Source organism: Portunus trituberculatus, chromosome 15, assembly GCF_017591435.1.
Source record: "Portunus trituberculatus isolate SZX2019 chromosome 15, ASM1759143v1, whole genome shotgun sequence".
Classification (NCBI taxonomy): domain Eukaryota; kingdom Metazoa; phylum Arthropoda; class Malacostraca; order Decapoda; family Portunidae; genus Portunus; species Portunus trituberculatus.
In genome coordinates this window covers 9,701,129-9,715,248 of record NC_059269.1, presented here as the reverse complement: position 1 = coordinate 9,715,248, position 14,120 = coordinate 9,701,129, and the positions used below count along the sequence as shown (strand labels likewise).

Sequence of the window (14,120 nt, the reverse complement as noted above, 5' to 3'; positions counted from 1 at the left end):
CCCTGTTGGCAAGAACAATGTCGGGTGAGGAAGCAGAGGCGGGTCCGTAGAAGGTAGGAAAAGTAGGTCCCAAGTGTAATGCTGTTTGGTGTCTGGTGTAGTCTAACAAGTCGCGTCCAACCTGGTTGGTAGTTGTGTGACCAAGTGTTGTGTGTCTGGCATTAAGGTCCCCTGCTAGGAGTACAGGGGTGTGTCTACGTAAGAGGCGAAGGAAGTCCGGGTGGGGTATGTATGGGCGCCGTGGAGGGAGGTAGGTTGTCGCAATGGTAAGTGGCCCGTCTATAGTGTCAATTACAATGGCCAACGTCTCTGATAAAAAGTCATCTTCCACCCTGTGGCGGATTCTGGTTCTTACTGCAATGGCAACCCCGTCATTTTGTTCATTAGAGATGTTTTGCTGGTGGACATGATAACCAGGGATTTTAAGTCTTGAATCGTTTCTAAGTCCGTGGCTGTTTATCAAAATTATGTCTGGGTCTAGCTGTCTGTAGGTGTTAGTTAGGTCAAACTTACGCGTGGTCCAGGTGTGAACGTTGTGTTGTACTACCTTGAGTCGAGTCATTTTGAGGGTGATATATGTCCTAAGTACTGCAGACGGTCGTCAATGTGGGGGGGTGGCTGGGCAGCAAGCTCCTCGAAGTCCTCGTCGTCCAGGCAGGCGATGTACTGATCCCACGAGCCAGGCTGTTTGGTAATAAAATCAAGAATCCTGTCTCGGTCAGCGTCAGACTTACCAGAGTGTAGGATGGCAAACCCTGGTTTGTTGAGCAGCCCAAGTACATTCTTCTTAGTCTTGGGCAGTCTGGCGGAGGATTTCCTGGCGATGGCGAAGTTGAGACTCTCATCATCATCCATGGAGGATTCTGAGGAGAGGTCTGTGGAGGAAGTAGGAGAAAAGGAACAGAAGGCCTCGCCAGGGAGGCGTGCACGTGAGGCAGAAGGGCTGGTCATCTCTCTAGGAGGATGAGTTGCCCCTTCATCGACGGCCAGGTGGTCTTGTGTGGCGTCTGCAGCTGTCGGCATCTTCTTCGGTGGTCCAGCTACTTCTGCCGTCGCTTCCTCTGTCATCTGCTTGGCCTTCTCCACCACGTCCGAGCCCAGCAAAGAACTCAGAATCTGGGGAGAAGGGGGATTTATTGGGAGCCTTACCTGAGGCATGCCGTTAAGGGTAAGGCCCTGTGACAGCACGGTCTGGAAGCTCCCGGGAAGAGCCACGTTCATCATGTGAGCGTGGAGGAGAATTATTACTCCTTTGGATGTAGTGGTGGAGGCTTCGCCCTGCATGGAGGTGGGTGTAGCAGTCAGTGTGGGTGACGGCTGAGCTGACGCTGCCGCCATGGCGTATGAGGACTGCATACGAGCCCGGTCTTGCTTCTCTCTCAAAGCATCCTTCCGGACTGGGCAACGCATGGCCCTAGCGCTATGCTGCTCCCCGCAGTTGATACACTTCTTAGTATCTGCAGGGCAGGTCCGGAAGGTGTGATCTCCTCCCCCACACTCAGAGCAGCGAAGATAGTCTCGGGGCTGGGGCAATTCTTGGTGCGGTGCTCCTCAACCTTGTGGCATCTGTCGCAGGCCATCAGAGGGGTGTATGTCTCAAGACGGACCTGGCTGGAGGTGATGCTCATCCCAAAGAGCAGAAGGCCCCCAGACACCGCCCTCTCTGCCATGGCGCTGGAGCCAAAGACCAGCTTCAGGGTGTTGGATCGTGGAAATTTGTAGGCATCCACGACCGTGGCCCAGTCCTGGGCCCTGAGAATTTCCGCCATGTACTCTTCCTTGGTGTAGCCACACACCAGGTCATCAAGGCGGGAGCAAATCACTGTGCGGCGCGCACGGAGTTCTGGCGGAACGACGGGACTGAAAGCGGCCGCCCTGAGCTTGTTCAGGGTTTTGAGATCGAAAATGGCTTCAGTGTCTTCCTCTGATGTTCTATCTCTTCCAGTGTATCTCTAGCGAGGAGATACACCACCCCCATCTTCTGTATATATAACTTTCTGTAAATAAACTTAACTTATAGGGAGGGACACAGGAGTGAGGGAGGCGAGGAGCTAGGGAGAGGAGAGGAGGGATAGAGGGCGAGGACTTCCGAGACGGGGGACCGGGGGGAGACGTAGTGGTTAGGAATGGTTTGGGTGGGTGTGTGGGGGGGGCCACACTTTCATTCGAATGCGTCAACATGACTCGTCGGGTTTGTGTTATTTTTCACGAGTAAACTCCTCACATAACACATGTAGCACTGTGTGGTATGTTAACCATAAATTACGAACGGATGTTCAAGGTAGTGTGTTGAAATATCATACTCATCCAACGATTCGTTTAGGAGATATCTGCAAAAAACACCGTTTGTCCACCGCTGAAATGTATAGTAGATCTGTTATTACGTTAGTTTATGACAAAATGTTCTGCACCAAATTCTACCTTACAGGAAATACTGTGGTCCCCTACGCGTGAGTGGGAAGGGGTCGCGACTCGCGAGTGAGCGCCGAACGGCCCGCAGTGAAGAAGGAACAGCGGGAATGCTCAGTGATGCTGTATGGAAAGAACGCAAGATGCTTCCCTTGTACTCGGTCTGGTAGTGATGGCGGGTCAACAATATGCAACCAGCGAGCATAGGGGATCTGTTGGGGAGGGTTTGGAGGGAGCTCTCGTGGTAGGGGAGGGTCCACCGAATACCCCCAACCAACCAAACACTACCCCACCCTCACAGATGGTCGTGGACCGACGCGTATAGTACACATACATGATAGAACAACCAAGACAGTTCTACGAAATTAATTAGTCTCTCTCTCTCTCTCTCTCTCTCTCTCTCTCTCTCTCTCTCTCTCTCTCTCTCTCTCTCTCTCTCTCTCTCTCTCTCTCTGAAGTATTTTGTGGTTGATATGTTAGTTTTTAATGTTTCTTTATTCAGTTTAATAATTTTACTATAGTTTTACTCTTTTTGATCCTAGATCAAATATATCTAGAGAACTTTAGCATATTATTTAAGTCAAAAATTCATAAATATACAACTTGAACTGATCACTATTGACCTGCAGCTCTCTTAGTTATCTAAATGGCTGCAGTGTTCATTTAGTTTCTTGGCTTACTTAGTTGAATCTAGAGGATCTTCCTCACAGTTGTGGTGGTCCACTGTTGCTGCCAGTCTGAGAGTCAATCTTTAGGAGAGCCAAGTAATTCCCGCTGATGACAAGCACTGTACTATTAACGTACCTTAGTTCTCATAGTTGTCATTGCTGCTAGACCAGGAGAAATGACCCCCACCCATCTAATGACCTGGCATGCTCTCAATTGCCCTTCTCTTTCCCACCAACCAGAGGCATTATTGTATACTTAAACTTTCAGTCCAGTGAGGTGTATGGTTAGTTCCTCTCTTCTTTTCATGGATTGAAAATTGAAACTGTTTTGTTGAATCTTTAGTGAGATGACAGGGCTGTTGGGAGTTTGCTTTATTATTTTTTTTTTTATTTTAAATCTACTTTATAACTTTCAGGAATCTACATGTAGTGGATGATGAAGAGAACCGTAACATAGTTCCTCTCCCATCACCAAGACCCTTCCTTGACACCACAACACCACAAGTCAGCACTCCAATCACCTCTCGGACACCAGTAGCAGGTTAGTATCTCAGGTCTGTGTGGGTGCCTGCAGTTGAGCTCAAATTCTTTTTTTTATGTGAGAAGGAAAAGCTGATCAAGAACAACATAAAACAACAAAAAAGAAGGGCCCATTTAGTTGCTAGTCCTCCTGCAGGTCTGAGAAAGTTAACCAAATAAAGGGATAAATGTCTTGAAATATTACTCTTAAATGAAGTCAAGTTGGAAATACAGAAGCAGGTACAGAGCTCCAAAGTTTATCAAAGAGAGGTATGGATGATTTGAGAGTAGTGGTTAACTCTTGCATGAGAGAGTTGAACAGGTAGGGGTGAGAGAAAGAAGAAAGCCTTGTGCAGCAAAGCCATAGGAGAATAGGAGACATGCAGTTAGCAAGATCAGTAGAGCAGTTAGCATGAAAATGGCAGTAGAAGCAAGCAACAGCAGTGAGAGAGAGAGGCTGAAGACAGTCAGTCTTTGATTCCACTCTAACAAAACTGTGTGAGTGGAATCCTCCCATACATGGGAAGGATACTCCATACATGGGTGGATAAGGCCCTTGTGCAGAGTTAGCAGTTTGGGGGGTGAGAAAAACTGGCAGACATCTCAGGAAGCCTAATTTCATAGAAACTGTTAAAGCAAGAATTGAGATGTGAAGTTTCCAGTTTAAATTATTAGTAAAGGACAAGACATTGATATTCAGTGTAGAAGACAGTTAGGCATCATTAAAGAAGAGTGGATAGTTGTGTGGAAGGTTGTTCAAGTTGATAGATAGAGTTGAGTTTTGAGGCATTAAACTCTTAAGTCTGTCTCCCATCAAAAGTCTTAGAAAGATCAGAAGTCAGGCATTTTGTGTTGTCCCTGCGGAATCTGTTAAATTTCTGAAGGGTTGCTCGTCTCTGAAAAGACGTGGAAAGGTGTAGGACTGTATCATCAGCATAGGAATGGAGAGTGTAAGAAGTTTGGTTTAGAAGTCCATTAATGAATAATAGGAAGAGAATGGGTGACAGGAAGAACAGTGGCTTTCTACCACAGTGGCAAAAGAATGGTTGGAGAGGAAACTAAAGATGAAATTGCAGAGAGAAGGATAGAAACTGTAGGAGGGTTGTTTTGAGATAAAATCTTTGTCTGAGGCAAAAGCAAAAGTTTCACCAAAATCTCTAGAAGAGGATGACCAAGACTCGGTAAAGAAAGTCAGAAGATCACCAGTAGAGCAGCCTTGATGGAAACTATTCTGGTGATCAGATAAAAGATTGTGAAGTGACATGTTTGAGAATCTTCCTATTGAGGATAGATTCAAAGACTAGACAAATGAGATTAAAGATATAGGAAGAAAATCAAGGTGTATGTATTTGAAAGCTGCTTTATTAGATTAGGGAATGCTTATTTTCATGGCTGGCGACTAGGAATTAATCTATATTTTTGTCTTTTCCTCCGCAGGTTTGTGATGGGACAAGAACATGCATCACCAGTTGTCTGTCTGGATTCACCATTCTGGTAACTTTCCTTGAACCAAGCATCCTGCCTGTCCAGGACAATGAAAGTGACTGATCAACAGCTTCCCATGCATCTATGGGACCAATCCAGGATGGCATAGCTCACACTGAAGAGGAGGAAGAAAATAGTTTGCTTAAGAAATGGTGGTCTGGGTTCAACAGCTTCCCTGCACCGTTGTACTAGCCTGCTACCACACCAGGATGCTTTCTTGCCCATTATTGAAGAGGATAATGTTTTGAATGTATAAATTAGGCCTATAAAGTGACTGAAATGTTATAGAAATTGTAAAGATTGCCATTTTAGTGTCCCAAATTACTGTAGTTTTGGCCTAAAAAGTGCATGAAATAGTTAAAATTGTGAAAAAATTGCTGAAATACTATAAAAATTGTGAAAGTGGCCCAAAATGGCTCTGAAAACTGTATTGAAATACTATAAAAATTGTGAAAGTGGCCCAAAAATGGCTCTGAAAACTGTAAAAATTGTGAAAGTGGCCCAAAAATGGCTCTGAAAACTGTATTGAAATACTATAAAAATTGTGAAAGTGGCCCAAAAATGGCTCTGAAAACTGTATTAAGTCCAAAATACTCCGAAGAGTCTCCGGAGATTTTGTATTGAAGAATGTAGGGAAATTTAATAAAGAATGTTTGGGGAAAATACCTTTTATTGAACAAATGCTACACACACTACTACAAAATCTCCGAAGGGTCTTCGGAGTATTTTTGACTTAGTACAGTTTTTGGATCCCTTTTTAGACCACTTTTTCCAGTTTTGGTACACTTTGTTACAAAAAAGTACCCTTTTAGGGCACTTTCTACACAACTTTTGGACACAATTACAAATTTTATACCTATTTGCACAATATTTACATTTTGCACTTCCTTATATATATCCCTGTCTTTACACTTCAAGGCCATCTGTCAACAGGTTAGCTAGGGAGGCATCTTGGCAAGGTAGGATGCTGGTGCACTCAAGTAGTTGAATCCAGACCACACTTTCTTGGGCGAGTCTCTTCTGTCATCTTGAATAGTGGTGAACTGGGATATCCAAGGCAGGCTGGTCCAAATGGTTCCGAGGGCTGCTTGCATCTCTACTCCAGCTGTAGCTATACCAGGTGGTGGTGGTCCCTTGGCAGCCTCTTAAAACCTCCTCCTTCTTGTGTGCTGGAAAATCATAAGATATAAATTTATGTCTTCAAAAAGAAATTATTTTGAAGATAAATTTTTATGTCTTCAAAATTTGTCCTCAAAAAGAAATCAAAATAAGTCTCATATATACCAAATCAAAGCAAAAAAAGAATACATGTACTAACCATATGGTGACTATATTACAATAGAAGTGGTTACAAAATCAACAAGTGGTATATCCAAGCTTTAGCAGCAGATTAAACAGAAAAAAAAAAAACTTGCCTGTTAATTGCTTGCTGTTCACTTGCTCCTCTCCTGGATTTGGCTTGCGTCTTCAAACTTCAAACTTGTCACTTCTTTCTTCCTGCTTTCCGTATCACCACCATCACCACCATCAGGAATCTTGTGGAGAGAGTTATGGACAATTTCAATCTGGAAAGAAATGAGGGTTTAATAAATGTATAAATCATGTATAAATCAATTGTACAAAGCCTCTAATAAATGTAATGTGGCCAGTGTTCACTATTCATTCATTAATTCACTCGGACAGTAATGTATTTTGAGGAGTTTCCGTTATTTTTTTCCCCTGTCCGCCACGATAATTGTTTTTGCTGCTGGCCCTTGTTGTTTCTCGGCAATAGCTACTCTATAATCCAAATGGCAGCGGACCGTCAGCCAAGGCCAACTTGTTGTATGGCTGGCCGGGGATCCCCCTCCCCTCACGTCCTGAGTCCTGACCCTGTGGTGTCCAAAGGTAAAGGTTTACAAGCGCAGAAATGAAGACGCTGGTAGGCGCGGCGCACTACTTGGGGTAGGAGCAGGATAGTTGTCCACCCTGGAACACAAAAACATCTTACTTTAGGTACACACACGCGCGCACACACACACACACACACGTATAAAGTAGATAAACAAATGGACAGATAAACAAATACAGTTAGCATATAACAGATTCAGACGGACAGATAGATAGAAAATATATAATGTGAAACTACATATAATCTCAGTGAGGAAAGTTTTACAAAATATAACAGTTCTCGAATAGGGAGGATGAGATAATCACTGAAAGGTTACTCGTCTCTAGAGCGTGCCAGTCAGATATGCCGTCCTTAAACACTGGTTAGCCCAACGTGGAGTCGGAGAGCGAAGAGCCAAAACTGTGACAAATATCAGTCAATGATAAACCTTTTATCATCTAGTTTCTGGATAGCAAACTCAGTAGCTGAACAACACTCCTGTGTGGGATAGCTTTGAATCTCAGGAGGATTGGCAGTTTGACAGCAGCTCGGGCTAATCTGGAGGGAGCGTTTCAAGGGTGATAATTGTTTTCGAAGCAATAAACGAAGACGCAAAACAAAATTTATGGTGTCTTCATGTCTGTACCCAGATGAAAAAAAGTGGGACTTCTTGCGTGTGGCAAGGACATTAAGATGAAGGATGATTTCTGATTCTTAAGTGGTGTGGTAAAATAGTTTGTGCGATTGGCTCGTCCTGAGCTCAATCGGCATGAGCATACTTAAGTTCAGTGACGTACTTCCCATAACAGTAATGCTATCAATGGGGAAGGAATCCTGGAGCGTAATAGAGCGGGGAGGAATTAAGTAATACCAAAAATACAGAAAAGGAATCTTTACATGACTAATTTTGTACATGTTACATGCACGAACAAAACACGACTCAGCAGCAGGGAGCAGGCAGGAGCTGGAGGCTGACAATCGTCTCACCCTAACGTAGGTTGTTTATACGTATTGGTAAATGTCAAGAATTCTGAGAACAGTTAAAACGCACTTCTGGAGCAAACTGCAATGCAATTTTTCACAAAACCTTAGTGAAATTTAGGAGTTATAGTGCCTGGGATAAATTTTGGAGTTCTAGTAAAAAGTCAATATATAGGTGGGTGGAAAACAGCCTAGATGGTGGACAGTGTAACTCGGACATTAAAGACGGCCTTGTGTGCAGCCTGGGAGCCTTTACTACCCAGCCAGGGACTCAAAGGTCACGGATAACGGAGATGAACGCCGTGGAAAATCGTGGTTCTGCGGATGATTCTCCTTCCCTCCTTTATCCGTAAATGATCATCACCCCCTGGCTTGCAAGGAGCACACGCCCTTGTATGAAATCATCTCAAGATCCTCTCAGATCAAAAGGCACGAGCGAGGCATCTCAGGAGGTACTTAAGTGTTTGAAGGGGTGTTGGAGGACGCCCAGTATGGAACACCTACAACATCGAGTGGCCTTGATGAAAGATGGCAAAAATCTCGCTCGCGCGCGTGTGTGTGTGTGTGTGTGTGTGTGTGTGTGTGTGTGTGTGTAATGATATATCTGAATTATGATAAAAAAAATACTTCATTTGCACAAAGATAGCGAAGTCTTTACTGTCCACGGGAACTGCGCCGGCCAATCCTGTTACAGCTTGAAAACGAGTTGGATATCACATGTGGAAGCATAAATTTGGCAGGTTTCCAAAAACAATCTAGGTGATAGAACGCTCTCTAAGGGTCTATATTCAGAAACGCTTTGGTCTCACTACGACTGTTTTCAAGGCCCACAGAGAAAATTAGTGAGGTTTTCAAGAGTGTTTTCAGTTAATAATGTAGAAATCTTGTCACTCTCATAAAACTGTGTGTGTGTGTGTGTGTGTGTGTGTGTGTGTGTGTGTGTGTGTGTGTGTGTGTGTGTGTGTGTGTGTGTGTGTGTGTGTGTGTGTGTGTGTGTGTGTGTGTGTGTGTGTGTGTGTGTGTGTGTGTGTGTGTGTGTGTGTGTGTGTGTGTGTGTGTGTGTGTGTGTGTGTGTGTGTGTGTGTGTGTGTGTGTGTGTGTGTGTGTGTGTATATATATGTATATATATATATATATATATATATATAGAGAGAGAGAGAGAGAGAGAGAGAGCTACTTCTCCCACCGCAAAACCAACAATAGCCACAGCAAAACTCGCAACCTTCAGACCATAAACAGGCAACCCATTGTGCCAAAGAACCAGCTGGCCCTGCTTACATATAAAGCACGTCGGCTGCTCATTAAGAAGTCCACCGTACGAGTACATATTCCAAACTGGTGCAGATGTAATGTGGCGACGACATGATGGGAAATTGAATAACCTGCCGCGCCTTCTTCTATTGTTTAGCGTATTCTTGAAATCTTAATTCCCGTGATAACCTGAAAGCTTTCTTACAAAACCTGATGACATGTATACATCAATAGGACTCAACAGAGAAACAGACGCAGCAGAAGTAAGCGCAGGAGGTCAATCGACTATTGACTCTGTACCAAGACGGGAATGTTGCGTCTTTACAAATTGGGTACGTCACGAATGGTAAGAGTAATGAAAGGACAGCCATGGGGCAACCAGGTCCCGTTCATTATTGCCCAAGTTACCTGGAAAGGAGAGGTGGTGCGGGGACTTTCCTTGCCTGCCTGCTGTCATTGCTATACAACCAAAACTTGAAACCCGCAATTCAAACTCAAGGGGTGATAGGTTGTGAAGCGGGTCAGGCGAGTTGCGGGGAGGAAAAACCAGAATTCGGTCAAGTGGGTGGCAGTTCTGTTACAGGAGCGTCACTCGTCTGGGTCAACGTGCGACATTTCCAGAATAAGCTGATTAATACGTTGTATATGTTAAACACACACACACACACTCACACACTCACACTCATAAATACACACACACACACACACACACACACACACGGTCTATGAGCTCTGAGCTCGCTCCGTAATGGGGAAGACTGGCTAGGTAACCAGCAGGCGACCGAGGTGAATTACACACACACACACACACACACACACACAGCCCTACACGGGCGAGACATGCCGGAGGGCACGCGGCCCACGCAGGCGGGCCCAGTCATCAGAGGGGGCGTGTCAGAGTGCAGGTGAAGGTCAGGCCGTGCACGCGGTGGCAAGGCCAACACGATCGGCAGGAAGGTCTGAGGTCAGCACGGAAAGAAAGTAGTCCGACAAAGAGTTTCCTTGATGTTTTATTTACGTACAACACGTGGCAATCAGCGCTCTACTTCCGGCATCACCATGACTAATACTCATTATATAAGTGATAACTCAAGGCTGAGTCCTCGCTGTGGACCCTGGCACCCCTCGCGGCAGGAAGTCGCTAAGCCTACAGACGCCATGGATGGAAAATAAGGAAGCTTGGAGGGGAGACTCAAACCTTCACGATAACCTTAATGCCAAACCGTCTCAGCGTGACGCACCGCTGTGCCTCGTGACTTTGTACTCACGAACTAAAGCAATATGCTTACATTTACGTTTTCCTCGTGAACAATGTCCAATTGAATGCTGCTGCTGCCACATCTCATTGAATACACTATATAGAATGGTGCTAAGGTAGTTAGTGAACTAAGGGTGGGATTACAACAGTAATTATCAGTCGTACTCTTTCACAGTCATGTCAGCCGGTGATGTAGTAGGAGCTCTCTTTGCATCAGCATCTCCACAGCTAAGGTCTCACCACATTTCCTCTCACTGATTAGTGTGTTTAAGTGCGCCGCATCAACATAGCTGGTTGGCGCTGAGTAAACAACGCTCTTGAGCAATTAAATAAACTTATTTCCCAGTCATTCGTGACATTTCCTTCCGCCGATGGAATCTTATGATAACTGGCAAGATATTTCCCTGAAGCTCACACGAAAAGTAAAAGTTTAGGGAGACAGCATGAGAGAAGGACTGAGGGAGTGACTCACGCGATGGCAGGAATAGGGAGTGGCGGATGCAAGGAGACAAAATACTCACTTTCGTATACAGTAATAGTAGTTGTAGTAGTAGTGCTAGTCCGTCTGTCTCTATATCTAATTATCAATCACACATGGCGTGGCTCACGTGCAAATATAATGTCCTTCACCTACGGTCGTCTGCTTGTCACTGAGCTAGCCGTGACCGGATGGAAAGACCTCAGACCTCGTACTGACCGACGTGTGTGTGTGTGTGTGTGTGTGTGAAGGCCGTGAGTTTCAATTACTAGTTGAAAGGGTATAGTTAAGTGACGAAATGATACTTGATACCTCGTAATTGTTTGTGCACAGTTTGCATTGCATCGCGTACCGATGAAATGAAGTCATGAGGTTGGGAGGGGGGGCGGGATTAGATGTACATACATACAACACATTACATTCAAAGGTCACCGGAAATTATATGAAAAAAGATTAATTGACCTTCACACTTCCTGTCAGCGAGAAATGACCTTTGATGTCATCCACTGCAGTGAATCACGCTAAGATTTTACACGTCATCAGGGAAGAAATGCAGGAAGAGACAATCAATTTCCCTTTCGTGGCACTTAGGTTGTTTTTCTAAGCAGTTCCGGAGACAGGTTTAATTGTAATGGCTGTTTGGTTCCTTGTCTGTGTGGCACTTGCTGGTCCAGAGCCTTTTCATGTCGGGGTCAGGAAGACGACATAATTTTTCCTCTCGCGTTAATCTCTTCAGTACCACATGTTTTCATATTCATTCTGGTTACTATTTGGCGATTCTATACAGCTTCAGAAACATATGTTGTGATTCGAATAGTGAAAACTGGCCATTAATCTTTTGACCCTCATAGACCCTTCCTAATGCAGATAAAATCATCTAATTATACCTAAAAAAAAAAAAAAAAAGGAAAAAATGTGTCTCGAAATTGAAGTCTACAGGTCGTGGGTTTGGGAGTGATTCGTTTCCCGAGGTGACATGAAACACTTGTCTTCGAATGATCTGAACGAACAGAAAAGCACCACTATACCACTTTTTACCTATCTAATTATGACGAGCCAGAAGGAAAATAAATGAATAATAAAACGAGAGAGAGAGAGAGAGAGAGAGAGAGAGAGAGAGAGAGAGAGAGAGAGAGAGAGAGAGAGAGAGAGAGAGAGAGAGAGAGAGAGAGAGAGAGAGAGAGAGAGAGAGAGAGAGAGAGAGAGAGAGAGAGAGAGAGAGAGAGAGAGAGAGAGAGAGAGAGAGAGAGAGAGAGAGAGAGAGAAATATCAATAATGGCGTAACCTTCACCCGGCAGAAGGGGTTAATGCACTGACTTAGGAATAAAAGAATAAGGAAAAATATCTCAGGGTGGTGACGACGGACCACCAGGACCCACCACAGGAGTGACTGCCAGGTGATGAATAAAAATGAAAGTAGCAAAAACTGGTAGCATTGTCACCCCTACCGTCCTTAATTCTTAGTAGACGCACTTGGCTGTATAGATCCATAGATACGATTGAATATTAGGTACAGCGTCCTTAGCTAAAAATAAAGGTGAAAAATAGTGTTGTAGCGCCTTAAATGAACTTGATCCCTTCAGTACCAGGACGCGTTTTCATATTCATTCTGCTGCTTAGTAATTGGTGATTTCATACAGCTTCAGAAACTCAAGTGGTGTGAGGATTAGAATAGTGAAGACTGTGGCCATTAATCTTCTGACCTCCATAGAACCTTCTTAATGTAAATAAAATGGTCTAATTGTATACAAATCTCAAGGTAAAAATGTGTCCCAGTATTGAAGGGTGTAACGTTAAAGGTGTCATGAAGAACGCTTCCATTAACTGTCTGTCTTGGGTGAAGTGCATGTTCTGTGCATCATTCTGTAGTTGAGACATGTGTCAGGGTCTCTTATACTTTTGAAACTGTAAAGAACACGGAACGATTAGTTTCCTTTATGGTAAATTAACATAACTAATAATAACATATGATAGAAAACAAAAAAGGAGACAAGTGAGTTACATGTTCCACCCGAAGAAAAGACTAAGACGAAGACGAGGAGGAAAAAAAAGAAGAAAGAGTGAGACGAAAAAAATAGAAGAGGAGGAAGAGGAGGACAAAGGTGAGGCGAAGGAGGAGGAGGAGGAGAAGAGGAGGAAAAACCCAGACTTTCAAAAGAGCAAGGCCAATCTAACTTCCAAGGAATCCACGTTGCAGTGTTAAGTGTAAAACAAAGCAAGACCCAAGACAATTAAGTAACTCAATAAAGATTCAAGATCAGAAGTTGTCATGTATCATTTCAATGCTCGCTTCGTTACACTGATCCGTTTGCAAGTCATGACACGTTCTCCAGCCAGTGAATATAGTAAAAATAAACTTAAACATACATACATGAAATGTCTGAAAATAGTGACACAAGACCCACGGTCGTCCCTGACTCATGGTGGAGGGTATGACAGTTATCCTCTTATGTGAGAAAAAAAGAAAAGAAAAAAAAGGAAGAATTAAAAAAAAAAAAAAAAAAAAACTCGTATCCTTGCTATAAGAGTCTACATGAACGAAGCAAAGTAAGCACACCAGCGTAAAACTTTCACTCAAACACGGAAAACAAAGTGGTAATTCACTGCGTTCTTATGATGGAAAATGATTAGTGACTAGTGAGTGACGCATGCAGGCCTAGTTTGTAAGTCAGGCTCGTTTCTCAGACACTCCTGTGCTTGACCTCCACCATTTCAAAAGCCTTTATTCAAATCTACACGAAGTTTACAGTTCTACAGGCAGAGTGACAAGATTTTTACATAATTAACTGAAGAAACACTCTTGAACCCCTTGCCAAACATCTCTGTGGCCTTGAAAAATAGACGTGGTGAAAGATACGAGCCTCATTGAACGCCATGGCAGTTATCATACGACGCCAGACAACCAACATCACACCACAGGGACAGGGCGGCGTCTTTGAGAATATGCTACGCCCTCTGAAAAGGTCACGTCCTCGGCAATGAATAGCCCATACCTATGTCCACAGGTGGTACCCTCGTAAATAACATGTGACCTTAGCAAGATGCAGCGTTCTCGGCAAAAAAAGGAAAACAAAAAACTCTGCGAACATTACGTAATTGTGTAGCAGGAACGCCTTCGGGAAAGTGAAAGAGAAAAACAAAGAATAAGCCACACAACATTAGACTAAGTTTCTGCAAAAAAAAAAAAAAAAAGCCTAATAT

The 14,120-nt window shown here is 43.9% G+C and overlaps 1 long non-coding RNA gene across 2 annotated transcripts in view; it reads right to left on the bottom strand.

Moving 5' to 3' along the window:
• Nucleotides 1-6,499: 6,499 nt before the first annotated feature.
• LOC123504263 overlaps nucleotides 6,500-14,120 on the bottom strand; it is a 39,388-nt gene continuing 31,767 nt past the window's right edge. The window contains exons 1-3 of one of the 2 annotated variants that reach the window (XR_006674778.1): nucleotides 10,963-11,128; nucleotides 6,860-7,049; nucleotides 6,500-6,646 (exon numbers count right to left, since the gene is read on the bottom strand). This is a non-coding gene — a long non-coding RNA (uncharacterized LOC123504263). Of the gene's footprint in view, nucleotides 7,050-10,962; nucleotides 11,129-14,120 lie in introns of those variants that run through there. The other variant, XR_006674779.1, reaches the window with a different exon arrangement.